Source organism: Castanea sativa, chromosome 10, assembly GCF_040712315.1.
Source record: "Castanea sativa cultivar Marrone di Chiusa Pesio chromosome 10, ASM4071231v1".
Classification (NCBI taxonomy): domain Eukaryota; kingdom Viridiplantae; phylum Streptophyta; class Magnoliopsida; order Fagales; family Fagaceae; genus Castanea; species Castanea sativa.
In genome coordinates, this window is record NC_134022.1 from 21,714,951 (window position 1) to 21,728,962 (window position 14,012).

Below are 14,012 nucleotides of genomic sequence, written 5' to 3' on the forward strand. Positions count from 1 at the left end.
AGAATGCAAAACCTCTTCATCAACTTCAGCAATAAGACTTTCATCGGGATCGACGCCCATTAAATAATTATGAAGTATGAAACATGCTAAAATGATTTCATGTTGTGTGTCAACGTAATAATTAGGCTCTGTAGTACTTGCTATGATAGGAAATCTCTTTTTAAGTACAACAAATGCTCTTTCAATAGCAGTGCGCAATGACGCATGTTGCAAATTAAACAATTCTTTAGCATTTTCAGGAGGATGAACAGAGTACTCTTTTGAATGGTAACACACTCCCTTATAAGGTGCAATCAGACGACTTCTATTCATGTATCCCGCATCAACAAGATAATATTTACCTAATAAACAATAACAACCATTAATTATATACTACAAATTTTTTAATTATAAAGAATACACCATAATACGTATTTGAATTATATTTACCTTGTGGGATTTTCAAGTTATCGTTTCTAGTTAAAGTACTCTTTATTATTCTTGAATCTGAAGCAGTTCCTTCCCAACCTGGTAATACGTATGTGAATTTTAAATCAAATGAGCATGCCGCCAACACATTTTGTGTTGTGTAACCCTTCCTGCCCTGATATCTTGGTGCATCCTCATTAGACACTTTGACACGAACATGTGTTCCATCAAGTGCCCTAATACAATCCTAAGATTAACATTATCTCTCAAAAACATTTACCTTAAAATATATTTGTACTAAGCTACTATCAAATATAAATTATATGCATGATATATTTACCTTAAAATATGGGTTGAACCTACTACTTTGTAGTATTTCAAGTGGCACTTGGGTTCCATCAGGTTGTCGAAGGAATTAATCCTCTAACATAATTATTGATTTTAACGCGTTATGAAAATGACGACTAATGGTCTCACCGGAACCACAATAAAAGGACATTGTACGAGTCGTCTGATTATGTGCTAGCATGTGAAGAAACTTGCCAACTTGCTCTTCAACCGTGGCACGTTGTGTGTCTTGAAGATCACCATCTCTCTGCAAAATGTCACACAAACCTTGAAAAGCTTGTGGACTCATGCGTATTACATCATAACATTTTTCACTATTCTTAAGTTGAGACATTAGTTCATCACGAACTTTTTGTCTTTCTATGGTTGATTGTGTAGGAATGTAGGAAACACGTTTTCTTTTTAGTTGTTGCCTTTGATAGATAATGTAACACAAATAACGGCATGCAGCATGAACCAAAGCTAGTTTCCGCATAAAGTCCGAAAAAATTATGGTCTTCAGTACCTCATCATTCAAATTCATCTAAGTAAAAAAATAGTTATGTTATTAGTCCAACTTAGAAAATTATGGGCACATGTTCTAAAAAAATAGTTACGTTATTAGACTAACTAATTATGAATGTGTTACAACTAATCTAAAACTAAAACTGTTAAACTATAAACATTTTCCCACCTGACTCCTAAAACTTTTTAGTATTTTTTAGTCTAAAGTAGTTACTGACATGAAGGAAAAAAAAAAGAAAAAAAAAAAAAGAATTCTACTTGTTGAAAGTGACCAAACCATTGCTTTTGTCTTGTCCTACGTGCAACTTGCACCTATTTCACTATTTTTTATTTTTTATTTTATATCATTATTTACACCATTTTTACTATTTATGATACTTTTCACAGCATTTTATCTTTGAATGATGCTAGAAATACAATAAATTTTACTACTTATGTCTTACAAATTGGTATGTCACCAATCACAAAAAATAATTTCAAATATTTATTCATTATATTTTTTAGTTTAAAGTAGTTACTGACATGGAGGAAAAAAAAAAGAAAAAAAAAAAAGGACTTCTACTTGTTGAAAGTGACCAAACCATTGCTTTTGTCTTGTCTTACGTGCAACTTGCACCTATTTCACTATTTTTTATTTTTTATTATTATTTACACCATTGTTTTTATTTATGATACTTTTCACAGCATTTTATCTTTGAATGATGCTAGAGATACTACAAATTTTACTACTTATGTCTTACAAATTGGCATGTCATTAATCACAAAAAATAATTTCAAACATTTATTCATTATATTTTTTAGTCTAAAGTAGTTACTGACATGGAGGGGAAAAAAAAAAAAAGGACTTCTACTTGTTGAAAGTGACAAAACCATTCCTTTTGTCTTGTACTACCTGCAACTTGCATCTATTTCACTATTTTTTATTTTTTTTTATTATTCACACCATTGTTTTTATTTATGATACTTTTCACAGCATTTTATCTTTGAATGATGCTAGAGATACTACAAATTTTACTACTTATATCTTACAAATTGGCATATCACCAATCACAAAAAATAATTTCAAACATTTATTCATTATATTTTTTAGTCTAAAGTAGTTACTGACATGGAGGAAAAAAAAAGAAAAAAAAAAGACTTTTACTTGTTGAAAGTGACCAAACCATTACTTTTGTCTTGTTCTACATGCAACTTGCACCTATTTCACTATTTTTTATTTTCTATCATTATTTACACTATTTTTACTATTTATGATACTTTTCACAGTATTTTATCTTTGAATGATGCTAGAGATACTACAAATTTTACTACTTATGTCTTACAAATTGACATGTCACCAATCACAAAAAATCATTTCAAACATTTATTCATTATATTTTTTAGTCTAAAGTAGTTACTGACATGGAGGAAAAAAAATGAAAAAAAGGACTTCTACTTGTTGAAAGTGACCAAACCATTACTTTTGTCTTGTCCTATGTGCAACTTGCACCTATTTCACTATTTTTTATTTTTTATCATTATTTACACCATTTTTATTATTTATGGTACTTTTCATAGTATTTTATCTTTGAATGATGCTAGAGATACTACAAATTTTACTACTTATGTCTTACAAATTGGCATATCACCAATTACAAAAAATAATTTCAAACATTTATTCATTATATTTTTTAGTCTAAAGTAGTTACTGACATGAGAAAAAAAAGAAAAAGAAAAAAAGGACTTTTGCTTGTTGAAAGTGACCAAACCATTGCTTTTGTCTTGTCTTACGTGTAACTTACACCTATTTCACTATTTTTTTTATATAATTATTTACACCATTTTTACTATTTATGATATGTTTCACAGCATTTTATCTTTGAATTATGCTAGAGATACTACAAATTTTACTACTTATGTCTTACAAATTGGCATGTCACTAATCACAAAAAATAATTTCAAACATGTATTCATTATATTTTTTAGTCTAAAGTAGTTACTGACATAGAGGGAAAAAAAAATCAAAAAAGGACTTCTCCTTGTTGAAAGTGACCAAACCATTGTTTTTGTCTTGCTTACATGCAACTTGCAAAGATTGTACAAAAACACTATACATCACTCTCATGAATTACTAGCAAATAGTTCATAAAAAAAATTAAAAAAAAAGAAGAAGAAAAGACTAGCAAACAGCCGAAAAGAAAAAAGATAAAGATAGAGACATACTTGGTCTGAAAATTGCAGCAGACAAAAGAAAAAGAAAGACCAGGCGGCAGCAACTTCACTTTGCAGAGGACGACAATATTGTGCAAGAATGATAGCTATAATTTTTTACAGCTGAATGAGAAAAAAAAAAGGGTTGATATTAAAGGGGTATTTTAGGGATTTTAACAAAAATTTCATTAAACTTAAATCCATTCCCTCTCATTCCTCCCAATTTTGAAGGGAACAAAAATTTGAGGTTTTGAGGGAAAAGGAAGGAATGAGCATTCCCTCCGAACCATTCAATTCCCTCCTACTTAAACTCCCAAATAAGGGAATAGACTTTCCATTCCCTCCGTTAAAACTCTCAAATATGGGGAGGGAAGAATATTATAAAAATATTCTTTTTATTCCATTCCATTTCATTCAATTCCCTCCTCCCAAACGGAGCCTTAAGGTGCCAAACCAGGTTTTGGAGATATTTGGGGATTATTGGGTGATAGGAAATGAGTTAAAAAGTAACGAGTAATGAGTAATGAGTATGAGTGATGAGTGAGATTTTTTTTTCCACCCAAACGGCCCCCTAGCCTCTCTCATTCCCTCACTCTCTGTGCTTCTCTTTGAGCACGATGCTCTTCAATGGAGGCGTTATTCGTGGTGGAAATAAGAATCTATTGTAGAAATGGACGGTGGGTTTGGTGGTGCTCTGTTTGGTTGGCGAGAAAATGATGGAAAATGAGGAAAAATCGTGGCTAATGAATGTGCCTTGTAATAGCCCGCGTCTAGGTCGTTCTCCAGGGGTTGATCGTAGACGAGCAGTGGCTCTGACTCGTTTGAGTTGGAGGTGGCTGCATGGTGGTCGTCGACTCGTGGTGACTACCTCGCCAGAGACGATCTTAGATCCCAAGCCATCGATTCCAAGAATCCTACTTTTTTTTTTGGTAAAATTTAGTATGGCTTCTGTTGGTGTTAGATTTGTTAGGCTTCTCTATATTTCTCTGATTTGGGGTTAGATTTTTTAGGGCTTTTTTGTATTTTTCTTATTTTTGGTGGATTTCAACTATTTGGTAGGTGAGAAAGTGTGGGAAAGTGCAAGAAATTTGTTTAATATTTTTTATGGATCTTGAGCTATTTTCTTTGGTGAGAAAGGGGAAAAATGAAATAAAATTTTGTTTAATTATTTAAAAGGGTATTTTTTTTGGAAGTTTAATGAAAAATTGTCAATTATTTTTGGAATATTAAAAACCAATCAAATAATGATAACCATTACTGCGGAATTAAAACAATACATGAGATGTGATGGGGGTAATTTGCAGAGTAGCATTATTGTTAGAGCACTCTCATCAGGTGTGCCAAATGTCAAATATTTGGCATTTGGCACACCAAAACTCCAAAATATCAGCCTCATGAGATGTTTCAAATGCCAAAAATTTTTGTACATATCTACAGTACCATGTTAAATATGAGACGGTACGGACATATATGTCAAACACTGTTTGGCTTATTTAATTCGTTTTTTCTCTCTCCTCCTATCAGATGTCTCTCACTTTCTTTCCGTCTGCAACACATCTCTCTCTCTCTCTCTCTCTCTCTCTCTCTCTCTGGCCACACCGATCTCGTTTTTTCTCATCGCCGTCTCGCCACTCCGAGAGACCTCACCGTCCAAGCTCGCCACTAATCACTGACCCATTTTGCGACGAAAAGGAACTCCAGTGTGAAGGACACGGTGGCCAGAAGTGAAAACTTCCCTCATCGACGGCGACGAAGGCGTCCAATTCAAAATGTCTCGGTGTATGTCCGATTCAATTTATGATTTTAGTGTAAATTGTAATTAATTTTATAATTGATTTGGTGGATTTGGGATGTGGGTTTGTTTGATTTGGTGGATGTGGGTTTGTGCCGGAGGTGGATGTAGGTTTGTGCTGATCTCTTTGGTTGTGTTTTTTTTTTTTTTTTTTTTTTTGAGGTGGCGTTGGTGAATGTTATGTGGGTTTGTGCCAATGGTGGTTGTGCCATTGTTGTTGTTGATGGTGATGATGATAGGGAGGAGTTAATATATTATTTTAATATGTAGTAAATATTGTTTTAATGTATAGAATTGAAGGATAAAACACCTAATAAATGAGATATTGTAAAATGATATGGTAAAATGATAAAGTAGGTGTTTGGTGTGTCAAAATGACATTTTTTTTGAAACATCTGATGAGAATGCTCTTAGCAACTATTTTTTTAGTTGACATGTTTTGGAAACATTTTAACAAGTCCTACAAACTTGAGTTCAAATCCAATGTGGAACAAAAAAGCTACGTGGAAATCGAGTTTGTAAGACTCGAGTTCCACAGAGAAGAGAAGAAGAAGAACGAAGAAGGAGAAGAAACCTAGCCGAACAAAAAGAAGAGAAACCCAGTAGAAGAAAACCAGCGGAACAAAAGAAGAAGAAATCCAGTAGAGCAAAGAAGAAGAAACCCATATGAATTTTTTTTCAAAAACCAAAAAAAAAAAACAAGAAAAGCATCTCCAAAAAAAAAAAAACCCCAACCTTAACGATGAGCTACTGAATGTTATAAACATATTTTAATTTAAATTATTTAGTTAGCATTGTTAAATATTATTATATAAATTATGTGGTAGTGAAGTGCTATTGGTTAGCGTGGTGGGCATGGGAGTAATAACCAACAATTCTTGGATTTGTTTAGAATAATCTTTGATTTCTATTATTTTGTTTCTTCCATTCTTCATCTCTCCCTTTCCCATTTGCGTTGTAGATTTTATATTTTCAAGATTTTTTTTAAAAAAAAATTTATATTTAAAATCCATGTTTGTATGATTCTTTATGTCCTATCAACCCTAAAGGTACTTATTTTCAACAAAATATTTAGGGGAATTATATTGACGACAAATCCAAATTTGGAACTTAAATGCTTTCTTCAATTCCTTTACAATTAATTTAATTTTGTACATGAATAAAATGTTTAACGTCCATATTGGTATATATATTATACAGGGACTTGCCAATGGAGCTGGTAAGCCCAATTCTCAAACTTGGAAAAGTGATATGGGCTCCGACTCGCAAATATTACAATTATCACAGACATGCCTATAAAGATATGGAAATTCTCAAGGAAAAATGGAAAGCATTAGAATGTCGAAAGAGGGACATAGAATCAGAAATGAAGGCACAACTTGAACGAGGAAAGAGTCCAAAAGAAGAAGTTAAATACTGGCTCCAAAGGGTAGAAAAAATGAATTCGGAGATAGAAAACATTAAACAAGAGGCTGACAAAAGGATGTGTTTCTCACGTATGAAACTAGGAAAACTTGCATGTGAGAAGATACAAAAGGTAGAAGAACTTTATCGAGAAGGTGATTTCAGTGACAGTTTGGTAGTTGATCCACCTGTAACTGTAAGCCATGGAGAAACATTGCTAACTACAACATTAGTGGGAGAAACTACAGCCAAAAGAACAAAGGAAAAGGTTGGGCAACACTTACTAGGTGAAGATTCTAGAAAGATTGGTGTTTGTGGCATGGGAGGCATTGGAAAAACAACGATCATGAAACAAATTAATAATGATCTATTAAAAGAGACAACCAAGTTCGATAACATAATTTGGGTAACTGTATCAAAGGCATTTAATGTTACCAAGCTACAAGAGGATATTGCATGCAAGTTGAATCCAGATCTATCAAAGTTTATGGATGAAACTACAAGGGCAAGCAAGCTAAACAGTGCATTGGAAGATAAGAAAAGGTATGTGCTAATCTTAGATGATATGTGGGAAGCATTTCGTCTTGAGGATATAGGGATCTCAGAGCCTTCTCTATCAAATGGATGCAAATTAGTATTGACAACTCGAAGTGTTGAAGTTTGTAACAAAATGGGTTGTGATGATATAATTAGGATGGAGCTTCTTTCAGAAGATGAGTCGAGGAATTTGTTTTTTGATACAGTGGGGCGTGATGTTTTGAATGATCGAGATATAAAACCAATTGTGGAGGATGTTGTTAAAGAATGTGCTTGTTTGCCTCTTGCAATCATCACGATAGCGGGAAGTTTAAAAAATGTACGTGATGCTTCAGAGTGGAGGAATGCATTAAGTGAGTTGAGGGCATCAATAAAAGGGCCGGAGCATGTAGATGCTGCAGTATTTGAGAGGCTTCGATTCAGTTATGAACGCTTAAAAGATAAGAAACTTCAAGATTTTCTCTTGTGTTGTGCACTATACCCTGAAGACTATGAGATTGACAGAGATGAGTTGATAGAGCATTTGATTGGTGAGAAAGTAATAGAAAGCATGAAGAGTAGGCAAGAAGAGTTGGATAAGGGGCATACTTTGTTGAATATCCTTGAAAATGCCTGCTTATTAGAAGGTGGGTCTAAAGATTTTCAAATCAGAAATACTTTAGAAGAAAGGCGTTTTGTGAAGATGCATGATCTAATAAGAGACATGGCCCTCCAGATTGCAGGTGCTAAGTTCTTGGTATTAGAAGATGTTCCAAATGAAGAAGAATGGGGAAATGATGTTGAAAAGGTTTCTTTGATGTGCAAACGTGGTTCAAAATTTCCTAATGTGTCACCAAAATGTCCTAAGCTTTCGACCTTGCTTCTACGAGGATATGTAAACATCATCCCGGATTCATTAAGGCTTAATAGTTTTGATATTAAGCGTGTGCCTTCATTAGCAAAGCTTACAGCATTAAGGAGTTTGGATCTTTCGGCATACTCACTGGAAGAAATACTTTGGAAATGTTGGTCAATTTGAGATACCTTAACCTTTATGTTGTTAATTTTATAAGCACGGAAGTAGAGAAGATGCCACCAGGGATTTTACCCAAACTCTGTCTAACTCCAAGTCCTCAAATTGCCTTTTGATTGCTTAGAAGTTAATGGAGAGGAGATGGTAAGGTTGAAGAAATTAGAGTGGTTTGAAGGCGCATTTGATGGCGTTAAAGGCTTCAATACATATGTTGAATCCTTAGAGGAGGGAGGACCTAGCTATTACATATATATGGCGTAAAGCCATTTGGAGTTACCGAGTTTTGCGAAAGTGGAATTTTAAGTAAAGAGAGATGCTACCTCCACAACATTTTTACAACAAATCATAGGTAGTTAATTGTTATTGGTTTAAATTTGAACCTAACACGAAGATTACTTTTTTGCCCCAACAATAACAACTAGTAACAACCTGCCACTTAGAATTTATTATAAAAATATTGTGGACATATCATTTCTCTTTAAGTAAATGCAATATATGTCTCCCAAAAGACGTTGGTGCCCTACTAATTAGAGAACGTGACGTGGCGGTATGTCTTCGGACTGCTGGTTAAAGGTTGTTTGGTTTATGGATTGTGAAGAAGAAATAGAATACCTTAATTCTTATGTTTACACCTTGCCTTGAGATGCTAAATCTCGACAAATTATATCATTTAAAGGGACTGTTTAGAGTTTAGAGAAGAGCCATTCGCACCAGCACCGGTCGTCCCCCTCGGCACCTTTTCCCGCCTCAAAAGATTTTTCAATTAGTAATTGTCCGCCTTGGTTGCTGCTGGACAACCTGGAACAGATTGATGTCTCTTACTGTAAACAATTAGAGGAAATAATAGGTGGGGCTAAAGCATCTCATGAAGTTGAAGAAGAAGAAAAAGTGAAAATATTCCCCCGATTGAGGAATTTGACATTACAGAAATTACCGGAGCTGAAGACCATATGCAGTAGCAGTAATGTAATACGTTGTGATTCTCTCGATTCTATTGAGATAAAAAATAAATAAATAAGTGTCCGAAGCTGAAGAGATTACCTCTTTCTCTGTGCCGTATCAATGGAGAACTATCTTCTCCGCCTTCTTCATTACAAATCGAAATAAAGAAAAAAAAAAAAAAGGTGGCAATTGCTGGAATGGGACAATCATGATATGAAGATGGTCCTTGAACCTCTCTGTCAGTTCACTGAATGGGTATGACTCTCTCTATTCACTTTACATCTTTGAAACGATTCAATTTGTTGGTTATCCATTTCTCCTCCTCGCTTTCTTTCTAATCTCTTTTTCCTTTTTTTTCTTTTGGTACCCTTTACACCACCCCGCAGTCGCAGTGAAATCTCAAGATTCACGTGACTCTTCCTCTGTAAGTCAAACCCCGAACATACATGCCTATCCATTTTAATTATTCTTCCTATTAATTTGTTTTCATTGGTTTGCTTTTCTTTGTTGGTTTGATATATTATATAGATATATTTTTTGTTGGTTTGATATAGGATACGTCACCAAGCCAAAGCCGACTCTAGAAATAATTGTGCACTGGCGTGGTCCGCGTGGACCCGCAACTAGAACTTGGCTCTCAAATGTGTTTCCGTGTAATTCTTAGCTCTTTTGGTTCTGATTTGCTTTTTATTTGAACTTTGTTGTGTTATGATTTATGAACATGTGTTCTTCTCTTTGGCTGAGTGGGATGACCTTCTGTAATAAATTGATACTCCATGTTAATTTGTTTAGTAATTGTGAAAGGATTCAAACATTGTCTGTTTCTGCTTTAGAGATAATGTGAACTAGATAAACTGTGAGTGTGCAAATGTTTCCAATTGCATAAGCGCACACACACATCCTTTTGTCTGAACTTGTAACCCAGTTAGCAGCTGCATTGGCTGTTCTTTGATGGTTATCATTATTTTTTCTTCTCTAGGTGCAACTTAATTTATTAAATTTCAGGTGCACTCTCGACTAAAAAGCTTTAAATCATTTGTTAAATGTTATCTTTACAATAGATTTTAGGGTAAAATTGTGTTTGAACTAAAGTAAATTTTCTTTGATACAGTGGACTTAAAAGACACCAATAAGCTTGTAATTTGGACTAATTAGGTTGCTATATATGCCCTTCACTTTACAGTTCTACAACACAACAGACTAATTGATCATCTGTGAGATTTCAGACTCTCAGATTGACCAATAGTGTTCTCAGTGGTTTTGAAACCACATGTAGCTCACTAATGATTGATGTGCTCATAGTTCAAAGGTAATTAGTCCTTTCAACTTTTTTTTCTCTTTTGGATTAGCATCCTTTGTTGCTAGAACTTGGTTCAATGCACAGACAAGTGGTCTCCTTTAGGTCATGAGCAAGTTTTTTGATGCAATAGAAGCGAATCATAACTAGAAGCAGATAGGAATATGTAACACCTCCTGTGATTGTTTAGGAGTGCTTTTGTTATTCTACGTACAGGTCTGGACTGTCTAGTGGATCTTTTTATTTTTGAAAACTAGAGTCTGATAGATTGTATGACTTGGTTGCCATATTTGAAAGCTGCCATGATTCTGCTAGAACCCTCCTTTTCAATTTGTCTCAAACCATGCACGCAACTTCTGAATTGCTATAGGTCTATAATTGGTGGATGCAAACTGCATCCATCAATCTGCTTGGTTTTACACCACCCATTTTTGAAACTTCTGCAGATGGAATATCAACAAAGCCTCTCTAATTGCAGACAAATAACCACAGTTTTGCTTGTCATTGTCCAACTATAGCAACCAGCCATCCTCCTCTTGCCTTCTCCGTTTTTGCCAACAAAAATTGCTCCTATCCATTTACCACTTCTTCCCATAACAACTGCATTGGCTGTTCTTTTGATTAGAGACACCTCAATTTGCTGTATTCTGATAAATAGATGCTTAATGTCTTTGATAGTTGGGACTATTTCCCAAAAAAAAATAAAAAGCTTTCTTATGATGAAGAAAGTCTTTTTTGAAAACCAGCCTAGGTAACTCCCCCTTGAAGACAAAATCTGCACTTGCATTAGCTAGAGCAGAACCAGCTGCAACTTGCTGTATTACTTAATTAATATCTTTCATAATTATTATTTTGTTTTTCTCTTGGTGCAACTTAATTTATTAAATTTCAAGTGCCCTCTCGACTAAAAGCTTTTATATCATTTGTTAAATGTTATCTTTATAATGGATTTTTGGCTAAAATTGTGTTACTACTTGAAGTAGATGCTCTTTGACACAGTGGGCTTAAAAGACACTAATCCTGTTTTGGACTAATTCGGTTGCTGCATATGCCTCTCACTTTACGGCTCTTCTACAACACAACAGATTAAATGATCATCAGTGAGATGTCAGAATCTGAGGTTGACAAATAAGGATCTCAACGGTTTTAAAACCACATGTAGCTCCCGAATGATTTATGTGCTCATAGTTCAAAGGTAATTAGTCCTTTCAACTTTTGTTTCTCGTTTAGACTAGCAGCCTTTGTTGCTAGAACTTGATCCAGTGCTCCTTTAAGCTTTAACAAGTTTTTAAACAAATTGAGGTGAATCATAACGAGAAGCAGATTGGAATATGTAACACATCATGTGATTGTGTAGGAGTCTACAGTAAGAGAGACAGAAGGATAGATACTAATGCTTATATAAGACTTTCGTTGCAGTAATTATAAGGCTGTTTGGTTTAGGCAAAACTCAAAACTCATTTCTCATCACTCAAACCTCTAACCCATATTTCATATCTCTGTCTCTATTTTTCTCTTAGCTGCCCTGATCTTGCCTTCTCTGTTTTTGCCAACAAAACTTGCTCCTTTCCATAAACCACTTCGTCCCTAAAAGCCGTCCACAAGAATAATGAGCTACCAACCAAGACATGCATCTTTGTTTAGAGGCAAAGACATTTCTCTCTCTTGCATCTGCTGTCCCACCGTGCTTGCTCTCAGAAGCCAAAGATGTTTTATAAATTAGCATATTGACTACAGTATTAGCTTCACCTTCCCTAGTAGCCTTGCTTCTTTATTTCCAGATGGACCTTAAAGTAGCTAGAAAAACCACAAAAAGTCATCTATATGTGCCTTGGTTAAGCAATTCCTTCTCAGGCCAACAACAACAAATCCAGACTTTTATGGATCTTGGGCCTCTTGGCTCCAAATTCTCCACTCGGATAATCAAGTCTGCTCCAAACCAAACATCTCAAGTTAACTGGTAGTCAATACACAAATGACCCCAGTGTTTCTGTGTTTCTTGCTCATTACAGTCAATAATTGAAGCCCATTATAGACAAAACAAGCATTCTGAAATTGAAATAAGCCCCATTATAGACAAAACAAGCATTCTGAAATTGAACTAAGCCTATCATAGGTCTTATTCATGTGGATCCTAAGGGTATACAAACGCTTTTTTCTTTCAACTTGTCCTCGTGTGGAGCTGAAATGATATATTGTTTGAGATCAATTTCCTTTGAATGTTAACTTATATATAGTCTTGATTTGATCATAGATATCAACGATGTAGCCTATCATTGAGGGTGGATTAACATTGTTGGGTCATGATGGACAGAATGTGCTAATTCAAATGACCAAGACAATGACAGACAAAGGGCTTGTCATTTTTATAGTCATCTCATAATGAGATTTTCTACACATTGGGCATTGACATTAGTAAACTTGCCGTGTTCTTGCCAATTACTTACAATAATAATAAGAAAAAATGTTTGAAAACCTACAAGCTACCACCTTTAGTAATTTTTTGGAATATTCTTATGATTTGTTTCTCTTAAATACAAAAATTGGAGGACATTAGAGATATAAATGGGACAGGATCTTATCCCTAGTTGGATAAAAACCATCTCATAGCATCTAAAATTACAAAACGAATTGAATAATAACAGAAACAAAATTTCATAACATCAATTGTCATGACAAGAAAGCTGCAAGCAGGTAATCAAATAATACAACTACCTCATAAAAAACCGAAAATCATAACGCGTATATGTATATGTATTCTGAGAACATAGAACAACACAATAAAAGAAGCATACAAAAGCTTCACTGGGTTCAGAACAATCTCGATATGATATATCTCATCGAGTAACTATAGTTCCTCAAAAAATTACATAACGAAATAAATAGAAACACAAAAAAAAATTGCATAACATCTATTGTCATGATAAGGGGTAATTATTAGGTACTCTTGGAAAACCATAAATGCATATTTCATCATCTCACATAACTATGGGTTTCAGTAATAAATTTTATGGTGGAACCCACAATTCATGTGAAAGGGGGGGGGGACTACACATTTATGGTACTCCTAAAGCATTAAATAATTTTCCCATGATAAAAAAGCAAGTTTAACTTTAAGTTAGTGAAGGACACATGTTCTCACATAAGTACTACCATTAAGAAGAAGTATTGTAGAAATAAAATTTTCTTTTGGATACATAAACTTCGACATTTACCTTTAGCAGCCACTTGTATGATTCAAAAATGGTTTTGAATGGAAGTATTTTGCTTGGGTATTGTCTTATTCATTACACTTTAGCTTCAACTTGCATCCTTATAGAATTTGTGAATGCAAGTTGTAGGTTTTTATTGAGGGAAATAAATCATTGCCCATGAATGTGTATTTAATTAGGGCTCTTGTTCTAATAGCCTTGTAATCAAAGTATACATTTCGATAAAATTTTCTTCCTTATTGGATCAAACTCTTGCATCAATTCATGACTGTATTGGCAAAATCGAAATTGTTCAATTTGAAACATTACAAGAAATTAGAAATATAAAGGCACACGATCAATTACATTTTAGTAGTAAAACCAATA

General features: G+C 34.2%; 1 pseudogene; it reads left to right on the forward strand.

The window, feature by feature from the left end:
- Positions 1 to 6,452: 6,452 nt before the first annotated feature.
- LOC142614297 (disease resistance protein RPS5-like) lies at positions 6,453 to 9,721 on the forward strand (annotated as a pseudogene).
- Positions 9,722 to 14,012: the final 4,291 nt, after the last annotated feature.